This window comes from Phyllobates terribilis, unplaced genomic scaffold (genome assembly GCF_046119375.1).
Source record: "Phyllobates terribilis strain yellow unplaced genomic scaffold, ASM4611937v1 Scaffold_11__3_contigs__length_659146591, whole genome shotgun sequence".
NCBI lineage: Eukaryota > Metazoa > Chordata > Amphibia > Anura > Dendrobatidae > Phyllobates > Phyllobates terribilis.
This window is the reverse complement of record NW_027362771.1, coordinates 613,217,279-613,237,707: the sequence shown is the minus strand read 5'-3', so window position 1 is coordinate 613,237,707 and position 20,429 is coordinate 613,217,279. Positions and strand designations below refer to the sequence as shown.

The 20,429-nt window shown below is 49.3% G+C and overlaps 1 protein-coding gene across 6 annotated transcripts in view; it reads left to right on the top strand.

The window, feature by feature from the left end:
• Positions 1 to 20,429, top strand: part of KDM6B (lysine demethylase 6B) — a 154,848-nt gene that overhangs the window by 82,247 nt on the left and 52,172 nt on the right. For 2 of the 6 annotated variants that reach the window (XM_073654470.1, XM_073654466.1), the window contains exon 1: positions 16,596 to 16,961. The exons of 3 other annotated variants lie outside the window; for them this stretch is intronic. The gene's annotated coding sequence lies outside the window, so the exon portion shown is untranslated. Of the gene's footprint in view, positions 1 to 16,595; positions 16,962 to 20,429 lie in introns of those variants that run through there. One more of the 6 variants, XM_073654471.1, reaches the window with a different exon arrangement.

Sequence of the window (20,429 nt, the reverse complement as noted above, 5' to 3'; positions counted from 1 at the left end):
ATCGACTAGTGCTCATCTCCTCCCTTCCCTAGCCATAGCCATACACCAGAGAAAGACAGACAGGGTGAGGCACCCGTGTGGCGATTGGTGAAGAGTCAATACAGGTACGTTAGAGGATACATGATGATGCTAGACCAGACTAGGAGGTCTCCACTCCCCCCTGTCACTAGAGTCTGGGCTCCCTTTCCCTCTGTGTTGCACAAAGTCTTTCCCACACCTTGCGTGACACCACCTCCACCGATAACAGCTGATCGGTGGGAAAAGTAATGGACAACCTATTTAATGTAATATAATATGCATAGTGACTCCAGCAGCAGAATAGTGAATACAGCTCTGGAGTATAATACAGGATGTAACACAGGATCAGTAATGTAATGTATGTACACAGTGACTGCACCAGCAGAATAGTGAGTGCAGCTCTGGAGTATAATACAGGAGGTAACTCAGGATCAGTAACGTAATGTATGTACACAGTAACTGCACCAGCAGAATAGTGAGTGCAGCTCTGGAGTATAATACAGGAGGTAACTCAGGATCAGTAACGTAATGTATGTACACAGTGACTGCACCAGCAGAATAGTGAGTGCAGCTCTGGAGTATAATACAGGATGTAACTCAGGATCAGTAATGTAATGTATGTACACAGTGACTCCAGCAGCAGAATAGTGAATACAGCTCTGGAGTATAATACAGGATGTAACTCAGGATCAGTACAGGATCAGTAATGTATGTACACAGTGACTGCACCAGCAGAATAGTGAGTGCAGCTCTGGAGTATAATACAGGATGTAACTCGGGATCAGTAATGTAACGTATGTGTAGCGTCGGCGTCCCTGCCCTCTGCTAGGCAGGGACGCTGTTCCCCTCACCTCTCTGCTCCGAGCCCGGCGTCCTCCTCCCGCTCTGCTGGCAGCGCGCGCTCCTTCCCGGCCACTGTGCTTAGGGCGCGCGCGCTTCCTCCCTCTTAAAGGGGCCGCGCGCGCCGTCCTAAGGAGTCCCCGGCCAATGGCTGGAGGACTTCACCATATATAAGGCACCTCCTCCAAAATGGAGGTGCCCGAGCAATGTTGTTGCACTGTTCACTACTCTGCTTCAGCCCTCAGGTCCCGTTGCCAGTTACCTGCCTGATTCCTGCCAGAGTCCTGCCAGTTTGCTGTCTGTTTCCTGCCTGATATTCCTGCTACCTGCCTGCTAGCCTGAGGTCCGACGGTCTGCCTTACTACTCCTGTCAGTCTGTCTAAGGACCAGCTTGCCCGCTCACCTGGGAGCGCACATCAACTACCTGCCTGCTTGCCTGAGGTCCGACGGTCTGTCTTCCAACTCTTGTCAGTCTGTCTATGGACCAGCTTGCCCGCTCACCTGGGAGCACACATCTGCTACCTGCCTGCTAGCCTACCTGGAGGCTCTGCCGTCACGTGCTGTGACCACCTGCCTGTCCAGTGACTCCTGCCCGCTCACCTGGGAGCGCTCATCTGCTGCCTGTCTGCTAGCCTACCTGGAGGCTCTGCCGTCACGTGCTGTGACCACCCGCCTGTCCAGAGACTTCTGCCCGCTCACCTGGGAGCGCTCATCTGCCGCCTGTCTGTTGGTCTTCCTGGAGGCTCCGCTGTCACATGCTGTGACCACCCGTTTATCCAGAGACTCTCGCCTGCTCACCTGGGAGCTCACGTCTACCATCAGCTGCCACAGGTCGTACCAACCCTTTACCCAGAGACTGCCCCGGTCACTTGCCGTGACCTCCTGCCCGTTCATCCAGAGACTGCCCCGGTCACTTGCCGTGACCTCCTGCCCGTTCATCCAGAGACTGCCCCGGTCACTTGCCGTGACCTCCTGCCCGTTCATCCAGAGACTGCCCCGGTCACTTGCCGTGACCTCCTGTCCGTTCATTCAGAGACTGTCCCAGTCACCTGCTGTGACTGCCTGCCCGTCTACCCTGGTCGCCACCCGCTCCCTTACAAGGACTGCTCCCTTGTATAGTAGCTCAGAGGTTCCGCCTCCCAGACCCGTTACAGTTTGCTCGGGCCATGGAACCCGGTGGCACCCAAGCTCCCTCGCTCTCGGACCTCTGTCATGAACTGTCCCGTCAGAGGTCCCAACAGGAGTCCATCCTGGGTCACCTGCGGAATGTCAATTCTCGCCTGGACACTCTGACTGCTCCACCAGCAACCACCGCCAGTGCCCTGACTCGCAACCCGGCAGCTCCGCTGCCCACCAATACCATGGTATCCTACCCCGGACCCCGGCTTTCTGCACCTCCTCGCTTCGGAGGCGACTCCGCCCAGGCTCGGGGCTTCATAAATCAGTGCACCCTGCACTTTGAACTCCTGTCCCACCAGTTTAACTCCGACCGGGCCAAAATTGCCTTCATCATGTCCCATCTCACCGGGGAGGCCCTGGCCTGGCTAAATCCTCTATGGGAGAGAGGAGACCCCCTGGTGTCCGACTTGCCTGCCTTTCTCATGGCTTTCCGGAAAATCTTCGACGAACCCGGACGGAAGACCTCATCCGCATCATCTCTGCTACGCCTCCGTCAGGGAAGTCTCACCGTGGGCCAATATGCCATACGGTTCCGTACCCTTGCCTCGGAGCTGGCCTGGGATAACGACGCTCTGGTATCCGTCTTCTGGGAGGGTCTGTCCGGCCGTATTAAAGATGAACTTGCCGGTCGGGACATTCCTACCACTCTCGATGACCTAATAACTCTTGCCACCCGGATTGACCTACGGTTCCAGGAGCGTGCCAAAGAGGTCACCCGTGAGAGGAGGTTTCCACGTCTAGCTCCTACTTTTCAGAAATCCGTCTCTCCCCAGGTACACTCTTCTGAGCCTATGCAGGTCGACCAGACCAAGATGGTCAAAACCCGTCAGGACTTACGCCGTGCCGAGGGGAGCTGCTTCTACTGTGGCAGTAAGGAGCACCGGATCCGTACCTGCCCGGAGAGGTCGGGAAACGCCTGTGTCTAGGTTCGCTCAGAGAGGTCAACCTAGACAAGAATAAATCCTCTCCATCTCTGCTACTGTCAGTCTCTATTATCTGCGGGGAGAATCGTTATTTCGAACTAGCCCAACTTGACTCTGGAGCGGCCGGGAATCTTATCTCACAGTCCCTGGTAGAAAAATACCGCATTCCCACCAAACCTCTGGCTGTACCATTATCTGTCGCTGCTGTGGATGGGGGCCTCTTACCACGTCCCATCCAACTCATCACCGAATCCGTAACTCTGCAGGTGGGAATGCTGCATTCTGAGAGCATCTCTTTTCATGTTCTGCCTGGACTCTCTCACGCCCTCTTACTAGGTCTACCTTGGCTCCAGAGACATGCACCCGTGCTTGACTGGCAGACCGGAGAAGTCCTTCGCTGGGGACAGGACTGTCATAAGACTTGTTTGGTTCCTGTTCATCCCGTCCGTCCTTCTCCTACCCCAACTAATCTACCTGGACTTCCGATTCCCTATTGGTCATTTGCTGATGTCTTTAATAAAAAAGAGGCAGAGACATTACCCCCTCATAGACCATACGACTGTCCTATCGACCTGTTACCCAGTACTACTCCTCCCCGTGGGCGTATTTACCCATTGTCCGCTGCTGAGACCCGGTCGATGTCCGAATATATTGAGGAGAATTTGGCCAGGGGATTCATCTGGAAATCTACCTCCCCGGCGGGAGCAGGCTTCTTCTTCGTAAAAAAGAAGGACGGCTCTCTCCGTCCCTGTATAGACTATAGAGGCCTTAACCAGATCACGGTGAAGAATAAGTACCCCCTTCTGCTCATTCCAGAATTATTTGATCGCCTGAGGGGGGCTAGAGTCTTCACCAAACTGGACCTCCGTGGGGCGTACAACCTGGTTCGTATCCGTCAAGGGGATGAATGGAAGACTGCATTCAACACCCGGGACGGCCACTATGAATATCTGGTAATGCCCTTTGGTCTCTGTAACGCTCCCGCCGTCTTTCAAGAGTTGGTCAATGACATCTTCCGGGACCTTCTCTACTCCTGCGTTGTGGTGTACCTGGACGACATCTTGGTCTTCTCTCCGGATCTCCAGACTCACCGGAGGGACGTTCGTCAGGTCCTGCTCAGGCTCAGGCAGAACCACCTCTTCGCTAAATATGAGAAGTGCCTCTTTGAGCAGACCTCGCTTCCGTTTTTGGGCTACATTATTTCTCAGACCGGCCTACGAATGGATCCAGAGAAACTGTCTGCCATCGAGAAATGGCCCCGACCGGAGGGGTTGAAGGCCATTCAGCGGTTCCTGGGCTTCGCCAACTACTACCGCCTCTTCATACCGCACTTCTCTTCCCGGACTGCCCCAATTTCCGCGCTCACCCGTAAGGGTACTAATCCCAAAGAGTGGCCGCCCGAAGCAGAGGAGGCCTTTCTTTCCTTAAAACAGGCCTTCTCTTCCGCCCCGGTGCTGCATCGTCCGGACGGCAACAAGCAGTTCTTTCTGGAGGTTGACGCCTCCTCCTCTGGAGCCGGAGCTGTACTTACTCAAAAATCTTCTTCCGGGAGGATGGTAACTTGCGGCTTCTTCTCCAAACTCTTCTCCTCTTCTGAGCGCAATTATTCCATAGGAGACCGAGCGTTATTGGCCATCAAGCTGGCATTGGAGGAGTGGCGTTACCTACTCGAGGGGGCTCTTCATCCGGTAATAATTTACACTGACCACAAGAACTTGGCTTATCTCCAGCATGCCCAGAGACTTAATCCGCGCCAAGCCCGGTGGTCCTTGTTTTTTGCTCGCTTTGATTTTGTTCTACATTTTCGCCCGGCTGACAAGAACATCAAAGCAGACGCCTTGTCCCGATCCTTTCTGGTATCTGATCTCGAGGAAGAACCTAAACATATCATCGATCCCGCCAGAGTAATGCAGGTGGCTCCCGTGAGTCTAAATCGTCTCCCTCCCGGTAAGACGTTCGTATCGGTACCTGATCGGGAGAAGATCCTACACTGGGGTCATTCGTCTAAACTAGCTGGCCACGCCGGTCAGAAAAAGACCCTCCAGCTTATTGCCCGGCACTACTGGTGGCCTAACCTGCGCAAGGATGTAATAGACTTTGTTTCTGCCTGTGTGTCCTGTGCCCGCAACAAAGTTCCGAGACACCTGCCAGCCGGTCGCCTTCTTCCTCTGCCAGTACCTGCTGCCCCCTGGCAGCATATAGCGATGGACTTCATAACTGATCTTCCCGTCTCTGCCGGTTGTACGGTCATTTGGGTGGTCGCTGACCGCTTTTCCAAGATGGCTCACTTCATTCCCCTGCCAGGCCTCCCGTCTGCACCCGAGCTGGCTAAAGACTTTATCCGCCACATCTTCCGTCTTCATGGCCTGCCCCGTCACATCGTGTCGGATCGTGGGGTACAGTTCACTTCTCGTTTCTGGAGAGCCACTTGTAAATTGCTAGACGTCACCCTGGACTTCTCCTCCGCTTACCACCCACAGTCTAATGGTCAAGTGGAGCGGATCAATCAGATCCTGACCAGTTACCTCCGGCACTTCGTTAATGCCCACCATTCTGACTGGGTGGATCTCCTGCCATGGGCCGAATTCTCGTACAACAATCACGAGAGCGAATCTTCCTCCAAATCCCCGTTTTTTGTAGTCTTCGGTCAGCATCCTCGGATCCCGTTTCCCGTCTCCACCTCGGTCGACAATCCGGCTGCGGAATCTCTTGTTAACAAATTTTCCTCCACATGGGAGAGTACCCGGTCCGCACTCCTTCTGTCATCCGAGCGTATGAAAAGACATGCCGACAAAAAACGTCTGGATCCTCCTCAATTCCGTCCAAGGGATAAGGTCTGGCTCTCGTCCAAGTATGTCCGGCTCAAGATTCCTTCCTATAAGTTAGGGCCTCGGTTCATCGGTCCTCTGGAGGTCATCAGTCAGATCAACCCGGTGGCCTATAAATTGAAACTCCCGGCCAACTTGCGGATCCCTAACTCCTTCCATGTATCTCTCCTCAAACCTGTGGTACTTAACTCTTTTTCCAAGTCTACAGGCACGCCTCCTGCCTCGGTTTCCGCTGAAAACGAATTTGAGGTAGAGAACATTCTGGCCACCAAAAGGGTAAGAGGGAAGACCTTTTTTCTAGTAGATTGGAAGGGGTTTGGTCCTGAAGAGAGAACGTGGGAGCCCCGGGAGAACATCCATGCCCCTCTCATCCTAGCTAAATTTCTGTCTGGCCTAAAAAAGGGGGGGCCTAAAGGGGGGGTACTGTAGCGTCGGCGTCCCTGCCCTCTGCTAGGCAGGGACGCTGTTCCCCTCACCTCTCTGCTCCGAGCCCGGCGTCCTCCTCCCGCTCTGCTGGCAGCGCGCGCTCCTTCCCGGCCACTGTGCTTAGGGCGCGCGCGCGCTTCCTCCCTCTTAAAGGGGCCGCGCGCGCCGTCCTAAGGAGTCCCCGGCCAATGGCCGGAGGACTTCACCATATATAAGGCACCTCCTCCAAAATGGAGGTGCCCGAGCAATGTTGTTGCACTGTTCACTACTCTGCTTCAGCCCTCAGGTCCCGTTGCCAGTTACCTGCCTGATTCCTGCCAGAGTCCTGCCAGTTTGCTGTCTGTTTCCTGCCTGATATTCCTGCTACCTGCCTGCTAGCCTGAGGTCCGACGGTCTGCCTTACTACTCCTGTCAGTCTGAGTCTGTCTAAGGACCAGCTTGCCCGCTCACCTGGGAGCGCACATCAACTACCTGCCTGCTTGCCTGAGGTCCGACGGTCTGCCTTCCAACTCTTGTCAGTCTGTCTATGGACCAGCTTGCCCGCTCACCTGGGAGCGCACATCTGCTACCTGCCTGCTAGCCTACCTGGAGGCTCTGCCGTCACGTGCTGTGACCACCTGCCTGTCCAGTGACTCCTGCCCGCTCACCTGGGAGCGCTCATCTGCTGCCTGTCTGCTAGCCTACCTGGAGGCTCTGCCGTCACGTGCTGTGACCACCCGCCTGTCCAGAGACTTCTGCCCGCTCACCTGGGAGCGCTCATCTGCCGCCTGTCTGTTGGTCTTCCTGGAGGCTCCGCCGTCACATGCTGTGACCACCCGTTTATCCAGAGACTCTCGCCTGCTCACCTGGGAGCTCACGTCTACCATCAGCCGCCACAGGTCGTACCAACCCTTTACCCAGAGACTGCCCCGGTCACTTGCCGTGACCTCCTGCCCGTTCATCCAGAGACTGCCCCGGTCACTTGCCGTGACCTCCTGCCCGTTCATCCAGAGACTGCCCCGGTCACTTGCCGTGACCTCCTGCCCGTTCATCCAGAGACTGCCCCGGTCACTTGCCGTGACCTCCTGCCCGTTCATCCAGAGACTGCCCCGGTCACTTGCCGTGACCTCCTGCCCGTTCATCCAGAGACTGCCCCGGTCACTTGCCGTGACCTCCTGCCCGTTCATCCAGAGACTGCCCCGGTCACTTGCCGTGACCTCCTACCCGTTCATCCAGAGACTGCCCCGGTCACTTGCCGTGACCTCCTGCCCGTTCATTCAGAGACTGTCCCGGTCACCTGCTGTGACTGCCTGCCCGTCTACCCTGGTCGCCACCCGCTCCCTTACAAGGACCGCCCCCTTGTATAGTAGCTCAGAGGTTCCGCCTCCCAGACCCGTTACAGTATGTACACAGTAACTGCACCAGCAGAATAGTGAGTGCAGCTCTGGAGTATAATACAGGATGTAACTCAGGATCAGTAATGTAATGTATGTACACAGTGACTGCACCAGCAGAATAGTGAGTGCTGCTCTGGAGGATGATACAGGATGTAACTCAGGATCAGTAATGTAATGTACAGTCATATGAAAAAGTTTGGGCACCCCTATTAATCTTAAGCTTAATGTTTTATAAAAATTGGTGTTTTTGCAACAGCTATTTCAGTTTGATATATGTAATAACTGTTGGATACAGTAATGTTTCTGCCTTGAAATGAGGTTTATTGTACTAACAGAAAATGTGCAATCTGCATTCAAACAAAATTTGACAGGTGCATAAGTATGGGCACCTCACCAGAAAAGTGACATTAATATTTAGTAGATCCTCCTTTTGCCTCTAGTCGCTTCCTGTAGCTTTTAATGAGTTCCTGGATCCTGGATGAAGGTATTTTTGACCATTCCTCTTTACAAAACAATTCCAGTTCAGTTAAGTTTGATGGTCGCCGAGCATGGACAGCCTCTTCAAATGATCCCACAGATGTTCAATGATATTCAGGTCTGGGGACTGGGATGGCCATTCGAGAACATTGTAATTGTTCCTCTGCATGAATGCCTGAGTAGATTTGGAGCGGTGTTTTGGATCATTGTCTTGCTGAAAGATCCATCCACTGCGTAACTTCAACTTTATCACTGATTCTTGAACACTATTGCCAAGAATCTGCTGATACTGAGTGGAATCCATGCGTCCCTCAACTTTAACAAGATTCCCGGTGCCGGCATTGGCCACACAGCCCCAAAGCATGATGGAACCTCCACCAAATTTTACTGTGGGTAGCAAGTGTTTTTCTTGGAATGCTGTGTTTTTTTGCCACCATGCATAACGCCTTTTTGTATGACCAAACAACTCAATCTTGGTTTCATCAGTCCACAGGACCTTCTTCCAAAAAGAAATAGGCTTCTTCAAATGTGCTTTTGCATACCTCAGCCGACTGTGTTTGTGCGTACTTGCAGAAACGGCTTCTTTCGCATCACTCTCCCATACAGCTTCTCCTTGTGCAAAGTGCGTTGTATAGTTGACCGATGCACAGTGACACCATCTGCAGCAAGTTGATGCTGCAGCTCTCTGGAGGTGGTCTGAGGATTGTCCTTGACTGATCTCACCATTCTTCTTCTCTGCCTTTCTGATGTTTTTCTTGTCCTGACACTTCTGGCCTTAACAAGAACTGTCCCTGTGTTCTTCCATTTCCTTACTATGTTCCTCACAGTGGAAACTGACAGGTTAAATCTCTGAGACAGCTTTTTGTATCCTTCCCCTGAACAACTATGTTGAATAATCTTTGTTTTCAGATCATTTGACAGTTGTTTTGAGGAGCCCATGATGCCACTCTTCAGAGGAGATTCAAACAGGAGAACAACTTGCAAGTGGCCACTTTAAGTAGCTTTTCTCATGATTGCATACACCTGGCTATAAAGTTCAAAGCTCAATGAGGTTACAAAACCAAAAAAAGTGCTTTAGTAAGTCAGTAAAAAGTAGGCAGGAGTATTTAAAACAAGAAAATGATAAGGGTGCCCATACTTATGCACCTTTCAAATTTTGTTTGAATGCAGATTGCACATTTTCTGTTAGCACAATAAACCTCATTTCAAGGCAGAAACATTACTGTGTCCAACAGTTATTACATAGATCAAACTGAAATAGCTGTTGCAAAAACACCAATTTTTATAAAACATTAAGCTTAAGATTAATAGGGGTGCCCAAACTTTTTCATATGACTGTATATACACAGTGACTACACCAGCAGAATAGTGAGTGCAGCTCTGGAGTATAATACAGGAGGTAACTCAGGATCAGTAATGTAATGTATGTACACAGTGACTGCACCAGCAGAATAGTGAGTGCAGCTCTGGAGTATAATACAGGAGGTAACTCTGGATCAGTAGCGTAATGTATGTACACAGTGACTGCACCAGCAGAATAGTGAGTGCTGCTCTGGAGGATAATACAGGATGTAACTCAGGATCAGTAATGTAATGTATGTACACAGTGACTACACCAGCAGAATAGTGAGTGCAGCTCTGGAGTATAATACAGGAGGTAACTCAGGATCAGTAATGTAATGTATGTACACAGTGACTGCACCAGCAGAATAGCGAGTGCAGCTCTAGAGTATAATACAGGATGTAACTCAGGATCAGTAATGTAATGTATGTACACAGTGACTGCACGTAGTATAGTGAGCGCAGCTCTGGAGTATAATACAGGAGGTAACTCAGGTTCAGTAATGTAATGTATGTACACAGTGACTGCACCAGCAGAATAGTGAGTGCAGCTCTGGAGTATAATACAGGAGGTAACTCAGGATCAGTAATGTAATGTATGTACACAGTGACTGCACCAGCAGAATAGCGAGTACAGCTCTAGAGTATAATACAGGATGTAACTCAGGATCAGTAATGTAATGTATGTACACAGTGACTGCACCAGTAGAATAGTGAGCGCAGCTCTGGAGTATAATACAGGAGGTAACTCAGGTTCAGTAATGTAATGTATGTACACAGTGACTGCACCAGCAGAATAGTGAGTGCAGCTCTGGAGTATAATACAGGAGGTAACTCAGGATCAGTAATGTAATGTATGTACACAGTGACTCCACCAGCAGAATAGTGAGTACAGCTCTGGAGTATAATACTGGATGTAATTTAGGATCAGTAATGTAATATATGTACACAGTGACTGCACCAGCAGAATAGTGAGTGCAGCTCTGGAGTATAATACAGGAGGTAACTCAGGATCAGTAATGTAATGTATGTACACAGTGACTCCACCAGCAGAATAGTGAGTACAGCTCTGGAGTATAATACTGGATGTAATTTAGGATCAGTAATGTAATATATGTACACAGTGACTGCACCAGCAGAATAGTGAGTGCAGCTCTGGAGTATAATACAGGATGTAACTCAGGATCAGTAATGTAATGTATCTACACAGTGACTGCACCAGCAGAATAGTGAGTGCAGCTCTGGAGTATAATACAGGAGGTAACTCCGGATCAGTAATGTAATGTATGTACACAGTGACTGCACCAGCAGAATAGTGAGTGCAGCTCTGGAGTATAATACAGGATGTAACTCAGGATCAGTACAGGATCAGTAATGTAATGTATGTACACAGTGACTGCACCAGCAGAATAGTGAGTGCAGCTCTGGAGTATAATACAGGATGTAACTCAGGATCAGTAATGTAATGTATGTACACAGTGAGTGCAGCTCTGGGGTATAATACAGGATGTAACTCAGGATCAGTAATGTAATGTATGTACACAGTGACTGCACCAGCAGAATAGTGAGTGCAGCTCTGGAGTATAATACAGGATGTAACTCAGGATCAGTCATGTAATGTATGTACACAGTGACTGCACCAGCAGAATAGTGAGTGCAGCTCTGGAGTATAATACAGGATGTAACTCAGGATCAGTCATGTAATGTATGTACACAGTGACTGCACCAGCAGAATAGTGAGTGCAGCTCTGGAGTATAATACAGGAAGTAACTCAGGATCAGTCATGTAATGTATGTACACAGTGACTGCACCAGCAGAATAGTGAGTGCAGCTCTGGAGTATAATACAGGATGTAGCTCAGGATCAGTACAGGATCAGTAATGTAATGTATGTACACAGTGACTGCACCAGCAGAATAGTGAGTGCAGCTCTGGAGTATAATACAGGATGTAACTCAGGATCAGTAATGTAATGTATGTGCACAGTGACTGCACCAGCAGAATAGTGAGTGCAGCTCTGGGGTATAATACAGGAGGTAACTCAGGATCAGTAATGTAATGTATGTACACAGTGACTGCACCAGCAGAATAGTGAGTGCAGCTCTGGAGTATAATACAGGATGTAACTCAGGATCAGTAATGTAATGTATGTACACAGTGACTGCACCAGCAGAATAGTGAGTGCAGCTCAGGAGGATAATGCAGGATGTAACTCAGGATCAGTAATGTAATGTATGTACACAGTGACTGCACCAGCAGAATAGTGAGTGCAGCTCTGGGGTATAATACAGGGTGTAACTCAGGATCAGTAATGTAATGTATGTACACAGTGACTGCACCAGCAGAATAGTGAGTGCAGCTCTGGAGTATAATACAGGATGTAACTCAGGATCAGTAATGTAATGTATGTACACAGTGACTGCACCAGCAGAATAGTGAGTGCAGCTCAGGAGGATAATGCAGGATGGGACAAGTAAGCATGGCAGCAAACAGTTGTCGGGTAATCACATTATTTATGTAGGTTGAAAAATCATAATCGTTGTTGGCAGCAGATTTCCCAGTGTAAACGGGATCTACAAACTGTATGTGGAGCAAAAGATTGTATTAATGAGCGATCGTTCCCATGCTGTTTGCTTTAGTTAATGTAAAAAGGTCTTTCTATTGTCACCAATCGACTTATTATAGTCGATCCTTGCTCATTACTGGTAGAAATCTCTAAGCACATTTTAACTCTGGATAAGTAACGTTATACTCAGCATTACGTCTTCTCTTTTGGTGTAAATTACACCTATATATAGAGACTGTTGGATTGCGTTTACAAGTGAATCTATGAAATGACACCATCAGCTTTAAAATGTGTCTTCTCATATTTTCACTTTTTGGTAATGAGAGAAACTAGACCACAATTTGTGGCGACGATGATGAAATGCACATAAGTAAGAAGCAAAAGAGTAAGTATGAATCAGTAGAAATCTGAACTTGGAGGTAAGATGTTTTGGTTGAGCTGTAAAACTGCGCCTTCAAGGAAAGCTTTCACGTAAATATGTTCATGTCCTGAAGCGCCGGAGGAGAATACGATTCTACTGGTAATCTCTAAAGATAAATTCCTAGAAGTATGTTTATGACCGTGAGTTTCACAGGCATAGTTAAAGGAAAGCTGTCATCACAAAATGACTTATTGTTTTTGCATTACATGTGTTTTTTTTTTTTTAATCACTTTTTTTCAACATCTAAAGACATCACTTTTTTCATCATTTAACTTTTGACTGGTCTGTTTAGCTTTAGACCCCAAAAAGTATGTACAGTACGAAGCATGGGGGTCCAATAGAATTGCCCATTCTGTGTTCGGTCATAGCCGACATTAGTCTCTGTCATCTCCGCCACCCTTGGAGAACATAAAAAAAAAAAAACGTTTTCATGCCCGAAGGCTGCAGTCAGAGTATTGCAAGGTGGAAAAACATCTGCCCTGCACATGAGGAATAAAAAAAACCACTAGCGTTGCCCGACCTAAGACAACTCCTGGTGATGAATTTCGTTCACAGAGAGTGGACTTGAGGTTCAGTAAAGGTACAAATGTCAGGAGCATAGTCTGTGTAGTCTTCATCTGCTCACTGGATGCTTTGTGTCTGATAAACCACAGCTGCCTGTAGATTGAGAATATTTCTGTGACAGCCCCCCCCAGAGGCAGAATGTGCTGACAACAAGCTAATCGTCTACGGCCGGTTGTCTGTGTTTGATGACTTCTCTTAAATGCCCTCTAAGGGTATGTTTCATATCAGGAGAGTTTTGAATTTTCTTTTCGGCGAAGTTCACGCAGCATCAAGTTGCATATGTACAAAAAAATGTTACACCAAAGTTGTGTGACTAGTTTAGTCGTCGGCTCGTGGTTTAGGATTTGCAGTGCTATAAGACGTTTCACTACGATCTTCACGTTGTACATCACTAGTGGTGATTGCATTGTAACTCGCGAAAGTACCGAAAGGTTAGATTGTGATGGCAACTAGCTTCTAGCCTGCATTGTCATCCAACTATACGTAATGGAAGAGTTACAATGTTCTCCCACCTTCTTAAATGGCTGATTGGAGAAGCCTCAGAGCAATATCTATCACAAAGTTTCTGGGAGGTTGGAACCAAACAAGTAAAATGGGATTGTCCAAAGTTTTTAGGAGTCTCTTACAGCCCCTCATTGCTTTGATCTCTGCAGTTGTCCATTACTCTTTTCATCACAAGGCTTGATTTGCCAAGTATTAGCGATTCTTGACCTATCTAAGGGACACCAGGCAACACTGCGTTATAACACTAAAGCTAGAGCTGCACAGCGACAGGTTACGTGCAACAAGTTGTGCGATAAATCGACTGGATGTTATGCAACTATTTTAGATCTTTGGTTTGGCTGGAAAAAAAAAAGATGCTCACCAGTCGGGAGTCTCGAACGACTTCCATTGCGATCTGAGGGCAAAGTTGTGCGCAACTCCAAATCCAATAGGCTGGAAATTTGGGCTCTGCTTGCATTTCTGTTTCATCGCAAAAGTTTCATACTTCGGACCCCATCTGGGAAACATCTGAATTGCGATTTAGGATTCAGACTGAAGCTACGGGGTTGGACTTTCTCATAAGGTCACGTCGTAGTCGCCAAAGTGTAAGTCTAGATCTGCCACTGATACTAACAAGAATTTGCAGGGAATCTGCAAGAAAAAGAAAAAACGCTCCAAAGCTCGCTGATTTTTGGTGCGTATTTTCCTGCAGAATCTAAATTAAATCAAGACTTTGTGCCCGATTCATCAAACCTTTCTGGTATAAAAAATCTTTGAAAAGTCACAAAATTTTGGTGTGACTCGAGGCTGTTCGAAAATTTTCCGACTTTTTATGTTCTTGTGCCATTTTTGTCTAGCTTTGACACAATAGGTGGACCTGGGACAGGGGTGTGGAGACCACTGCTCATCCAGTCCATTGGGTCAGCGGCACTGGAGTTAGATTTGGGGCAAGGTGCTTGTTGCTCGTCAGACTCTCCGGATTCATTAAGAGGAGTACACAGATTCATGAATCTCACTCTTTGATGTGAATCCTCGTTGAATAACTGTGTGAACGGATCACAAAATACTTGCAAAATTCATTGTGGATTTTTTTCAAAGGGCAAAATCCGTAGCAAATCCACGTTCATGTCCTTTTCTGCATGGGGAAAATTTCAACATCACGTTGACTTTCTTAATGCTGTATTGTGGCAGCGTTGCCTTCCCATGTCCTGACACATCGTATCCACCTAGACCTAAAATAGTGAATGGGCGCAACACTACCATGTAACGACTGACGCAAAATTCCACCCTAGAGAAACTCTCCAGCTATTAGCGTGGGTGACCATGCCCTCCATTATCTCGCTCCTGATTGTCGCCCCTTTGTGTATCTGTGTGCAGTTTCGGCGTGTATACGCTTTAGTGTGCGATAGAGAGCGCCAGCTGTCCCGATAATTCCAGCAAATCTCCGCTTATTCCTTGTAGAAAAACATTTCCTATAAGCGCAGAGCGGCTGTATGGCCCCCTACCCCCTCCGTCCTCACATCTGCACTCCCTCCTCCTCCTCGCACACCTCAGACTCCCCCTTCCCTCACACCTCTGGCTGCTCAGGAGGGGAGGTCAGGGCTGGGGAGGGAGGTGCGGTACGAGGGGTGAGGTGAGGACACATTCCAGATGTTATGTAATAAGCAGGAGAGAGGGGACTGGGCCAGGAGCCAGAACCTGTACACAGCTGTGCACCGCCCCAGTATATGCCTGGATGTATACTGGGTGAGCACAGCCCCTGCCTGCTGCCCCTCCATTGTCACTGAGCTCTGCAATCAGCTCTGTGTTGATCCTGAAGGCGTCGCCTCCCACGGGTTACACCCTCCGAACAAGGGTGTGTTACACATCAGACAGGTTGTGTCACATGGCTACAGCTTCACAGGACTGGGTCACTGTGTCACCCTGCAAGAGGACATAAATGGCGCCTATCTGTATCACCCTGCAGGGGGAGGAGACTCATAGCTCCTCCTATCTATCACCCTGCAGGGGGAGGAGACTCATAGCTCCTCCTATCTGTATCACCCTGCAAAGGGGGGGGGGGGGAATTATAGCTCCTCCCATTTGTAGCACCCTGCAGGGGGAGGAGACTCATAGCTCCCCCCATCTGTAGCACCCTGCAAAGGGGGGGGGATTATAGCTCCTCCCATTTGTAGCACTCTGCATGGGAGGAGACTCAGCTCCTCCCATCTGTAGCACCCTACAGGGGAGGAGACGTAGCTCCTCCCATCTGTAACAACCTGCAGGGGAGGAGACTCATAGCTCCTCCCATCTGTAACAACATGCAGGGGAGGAGACTCATAGCTCCTCCCATCTGTAGCACCCTGCAGGGGAGGAGACTTGTAGCTCCTCCCATCTGTAACACCCTGCAGGGGGAGGAGACTCCTACCTCCTCCCATCTGTAACAACCTGCAGGGGAGGAGACTTGTAGCTCCTCCTATCTGTATCACCCTGCAGGGGGAGGAGACTCATAGCTCCTCCTATCTGTATCACCCTGCAGGGAGAGGAGACTCATAGCTCCTCCTATCTGTATCACCCTGCAGGGAGAGGAGACTCATAGCTCCTCCTATCTGTATCACCCTGCAGGGAGAGGAGACTCATAGCTCCTCCTATCTATAGCACCCTGCAGGGGGAGGAGACTCATAGCTCCTCCCATCTGTATCACCCTGCAGGGGAGGAGACTCATACCTCCTCCCATCTGTAACAACCTGCAAGGGAGGAGACTTGTAGCTCCTCCCATCTGTAGCACCCTGCAGGGGAGGAGACTCGTAGCTCCTCCCATCTGTAGCACCCTGCAGGGGAGGAGACTCGTAGCTCCTCCCATCTATAGCACCCTGCAGGGGAGGAGACTCTTAGCTCCTCCCATCTGTAGCACCCTGCAGGGGGATACTCGTAGTTACTCCCACCTGCAGCTTCCTGCAGGGGCAGGAGACTCGCAGCTCCTTCTGTTTGTATCACCCTGCAGGGGGAGGAGACTCCTGGCTCCTTCTGTCTGTATACTCTACAGCTCCCTTTTGTGACCCGGCTGGGGGAGGGACTGATCCTTTCGGCCTGTCACCCTTCTGAGGGCGGGGCTGGTGTCCCTGGAGCCGGGCAGGAGAGGGCAGGAAGTCCAGGCACAGGATGTCAGGGAGGACAGGCTGGAGGGGGCTGTGATAGGAGAGGAGGGATGGGGCGGTGAAAGCGAGGCTGGTGTTCCGGAGGGGGAGGAGGAGTGGAGACACAGGCTGGGGGGAGGGGAGCTTTCTTTGTTTGAATACAGACTGAAAAAAAAGAGAGAGAAAGAGACAGAGTGAAAGAAGAGAGAGAGGGGCAGTTAGACAGCCGGGCAGGGGCATTATAATCCGCTGTACGCGCTAGGTTCCCATCCACACTGTAGGCTATAAGTGACTGCACCGCTCCGGGAGGGGACGTCACTCTCCGCCGGACTTTGGGGATTAGTGTGCGGTGTCTGGATGGACGGAGAAATGAGGGGTGATCACTAGAAGAGGACACATGAAGGTAAGAGCCTGACCCGAGCTGTGGACTCGAGCTGTGGGCATGTGCGGGGCCAGAGACCGGCGCCGGCAGCAACTTCACAGACAGCGAGGATTTAAATGCCGGGGTTTAAAGGGACCAGGAGGCTGCACAGCGGCGCCGCCGCCGATCATCCGCTGTCTGCTCCGCGCACAGGGTTAATGTGGTGTTTGGTGAGGAGCTAAGCCGGATTCCGCTGTGCAGGGGGTTAAGCTGATTGTAATGCTGGAAGCCTGGAACTGTGGAGGACTGAAGGGGTTAATGTCTTGTAGTAGTGATCACACCGCCCGGCGTGCGGGATACATACTGATCGACTACACACAGGGGCTGTGCAGCAGCGGCGGTACGGGAGCCCCACAGGGGGAGCAAGGAAGCGCTGTGCAGTGCAGGGGGCAGAATGACATGCAGTGCCTGGGTATTGCAGTGTCTGGGTGCAGTGTGGATGACATGCAGTGACTATTAAATGAGTACAGGGTTGCATACATTATCTCTTGCAGCATGCACTGACCTGGGGCAGGGTGATATTCATTGGCTTGGTGCAATCTGCAGGGATAGGGTGACAGGCATGCAATGTGGGGAGGGGACATTGTAGAGGATCAGGAGCATACAGGGCTTTAAATGCACTGTACAGTGACAGATGCTTGCAGTGCCTTGGTGCAGTGTACAGGGGGGGGGCATGATATAAGCACTAGTTGCATTGAAGTGTAAGGGGCAAGGTGACTTACCAAGAAGTCTCACTGACCACTGCACACAATGCCGTGGCCAAAGATCTGCAGTCACATTGAGTGGTGGGGGTAGAGGGTGAATGGAGATGGGGTATAGTTGCCGTGTAGCGGTCCATGCAGGAAGCTGTGCAGTGATTGCAATGAACAAGGCACACAGGGGCATGGTCTGCGACTACGTGCAGACACACAAAAAGGAGGTGTGGGGGGGGGGGTCCAGCCATTGCCATATGGGCAGCCCCTGGGTGTGTTTCTAACTGAGGTATAACCTGGGAGTGCAGTGATTGTAGTACCAGGGATCACTGATAACATGAGGTTTTTATTAGTGTCACTGCCCTGTGGATCACTCACCTGTGAATGGCACGCCTTGTGTCAGGGCTAGTGCAGGGGTTAATATGCCGTCTGACAGGTCCAGTGACTTTTGCACTGTGCAGTTGCCTCTTTAAAGAGCCAGGTGCCAACTTTTATCTGTATGTCCCCTGGTCCACGGTGAGCGTGTATTTGGACTGGACGTTTATGTGAACACTTACTGTGTATGTATACTTGTGTATACATAGTCTCAGTGTTAGTGATTATATAGAATAGGAGTCTGCGGTGAGACGGTTGCAGTGTATATCCCAGATCTGGATCTTTGCTAGGTCTTTGAAGGGTTAATAGTCCTTGGCACAGGACTAATGCTGCCAGTGGGGTCAGTGCACCAATATCCAGTGTGACAGGTGGAGTGGAGATTGTGCTGCTGTGAAGGGTTAATATGCAGCTTCACAGGTGTAGGGGGCGCTGTTGTACTATAAAGGGTTAATATGCAGTGTGACGGCGGGCGTGTGACTGAAAGTTTTTACTATGCAGTGTTACTATTAGTCTGCTTGTAATTTGGTCGTTACAATGTAGCAGACGAGGATTACGGTGTCTTATAAAGGGTTAATTATCTGCTTGGCAGGTAACATTACACGTAGTGTTAATACAGACTATTATATAGAAAGGGTTAAATTGCAATTTGTTACCGAATGGGTACTATGAAGGGTTAACAGGTGTATGGAAGCTTTCTGGTACTATGAAGGGTTAACAGGTGTATGGAGGCTTCCTGGGTATCGGCGAAGGGTTAATATGCAGAGTGATGGTATTTGAGGGTACCATGAAGGGTTAATATACATAGTGCGGGTAGTACAGAGTATTTATATAGTGTGACAGGTGCGCAGAGTATCGTGAAGGGTTAATGTACAGGGTTATGGCTCGTTGCGGGGTCTTATGAAGGGTTAATGTGAGGTGTATGGGTTATTTATAGGGATAGGTTGCAGTTTGTATGTAAAGTGGAAGGAGCGCTGCAGTATTAAAGGATTAAAGCGTTAATCAGATTTAGGTATTTTTCCTACTAACGTCCAAGTGTCTCTTGGAGAAACCTGTGATTCTGAGTAACTTCATTATTTTCCTTCGGTTTTGATCATCTACATAGTTAGTGACCAGTTTCGCGTCCGCAGTTTGAGAACCAAAAGGGTTAAAATTTTAGTAGGGGGCACGGAAAAATACTAATGTAGTAATTAGTAAAACTCTGGCAGCCATTGGTGGAGCTGTTTGCTTGGGATGACTATTTCCGGTTAAAGGGTCACCTAATCGGCGGCGTGTACTACTGGTCTCCATGCCAAAGAAAACTATTGAAAATAAGTCTTTAATGGGTTATGATGATACGTGGAGGGAACCGTCTGCCAGGTCCGTGGCTCATACTTTGCCAACTGTCCGCTACGCCGTGATATATTGAAGCTCCATAGTGCTGAAACCTGGACGATAGGCGTAAGATTTTGGCATTTGGACTGATAACGGAGTCTAATCATCCTGGCTGACTCTTCACAATTGTCGCTGGTTGTAGAGTCAAGAATTTCGCTACCTACATGCCCTTATGGAAAATGGGTTTCACTCCTGATTTGCTAGTTATTTGACTTTTCCATATTTTAAGCTGAATTCTTGTTCTTCATCACATAGAAATGAGAGACTGAAAAACTAAGTCCCAACTCCTTCCGACTTCCTGCACTCTCCTTTTCCTCCTCACCTTCACCTTGCTCTGCCCCTTACTTTCCAGGCTCCTCAAGTGTTTCTTTTCCTATATTGGCCAGAGATAAAGGGAAAAAAGTCTCCAGATTCACAGTTATCGATTCATGCGACACTTCTCTAGAGCATATCTTGATTTTATTCATCCACTGGTGCCCTCCTTCTTTCTCATTAGGTTTCCCATGACGTGCACGCTCCGCTTCCTCTGCTCCTTGTTTTCCGGCCTCCTGTGTGCTTTATTCTGTTGCTCTTTTTAGCCTCTTGATCTTTATTCTCTCTTCTTTGGGTTCTTCATTTTGTTCTTATAGCCTTTTCTGCCCTCTTTTATTAAGCCACTTTTTCTCTTATTCTTTAGCTCTTCTCGCTTCCTTTGCCCTGTTGGTTCTGTTGCACTTTTGGTCTTCTTGGCCCTCGTCATTGCACTCAATAACCAAATTTTGGTTGCCCTTCTGGCCTCCTGTTTTCTCCATTCTGTTGATGTTGTTGCCTCTACTGTCCTTTTCGTTCTGTCGCTCTTCATTCTGCCCTCATCTGACTTTTTCTACACTCTTTAGTGGCCTCCATTGAACATTTTCCTTCTTCTGTAGCTCTTGTGGCCTGCACTCTTCCTTCCTGATTCTTCTGACCTCTGCTCTTGCCTCTTTCTGTTGCTCTTCTGACTTTTTTCTTTTGTGCTCTTCTCATTCTGTAG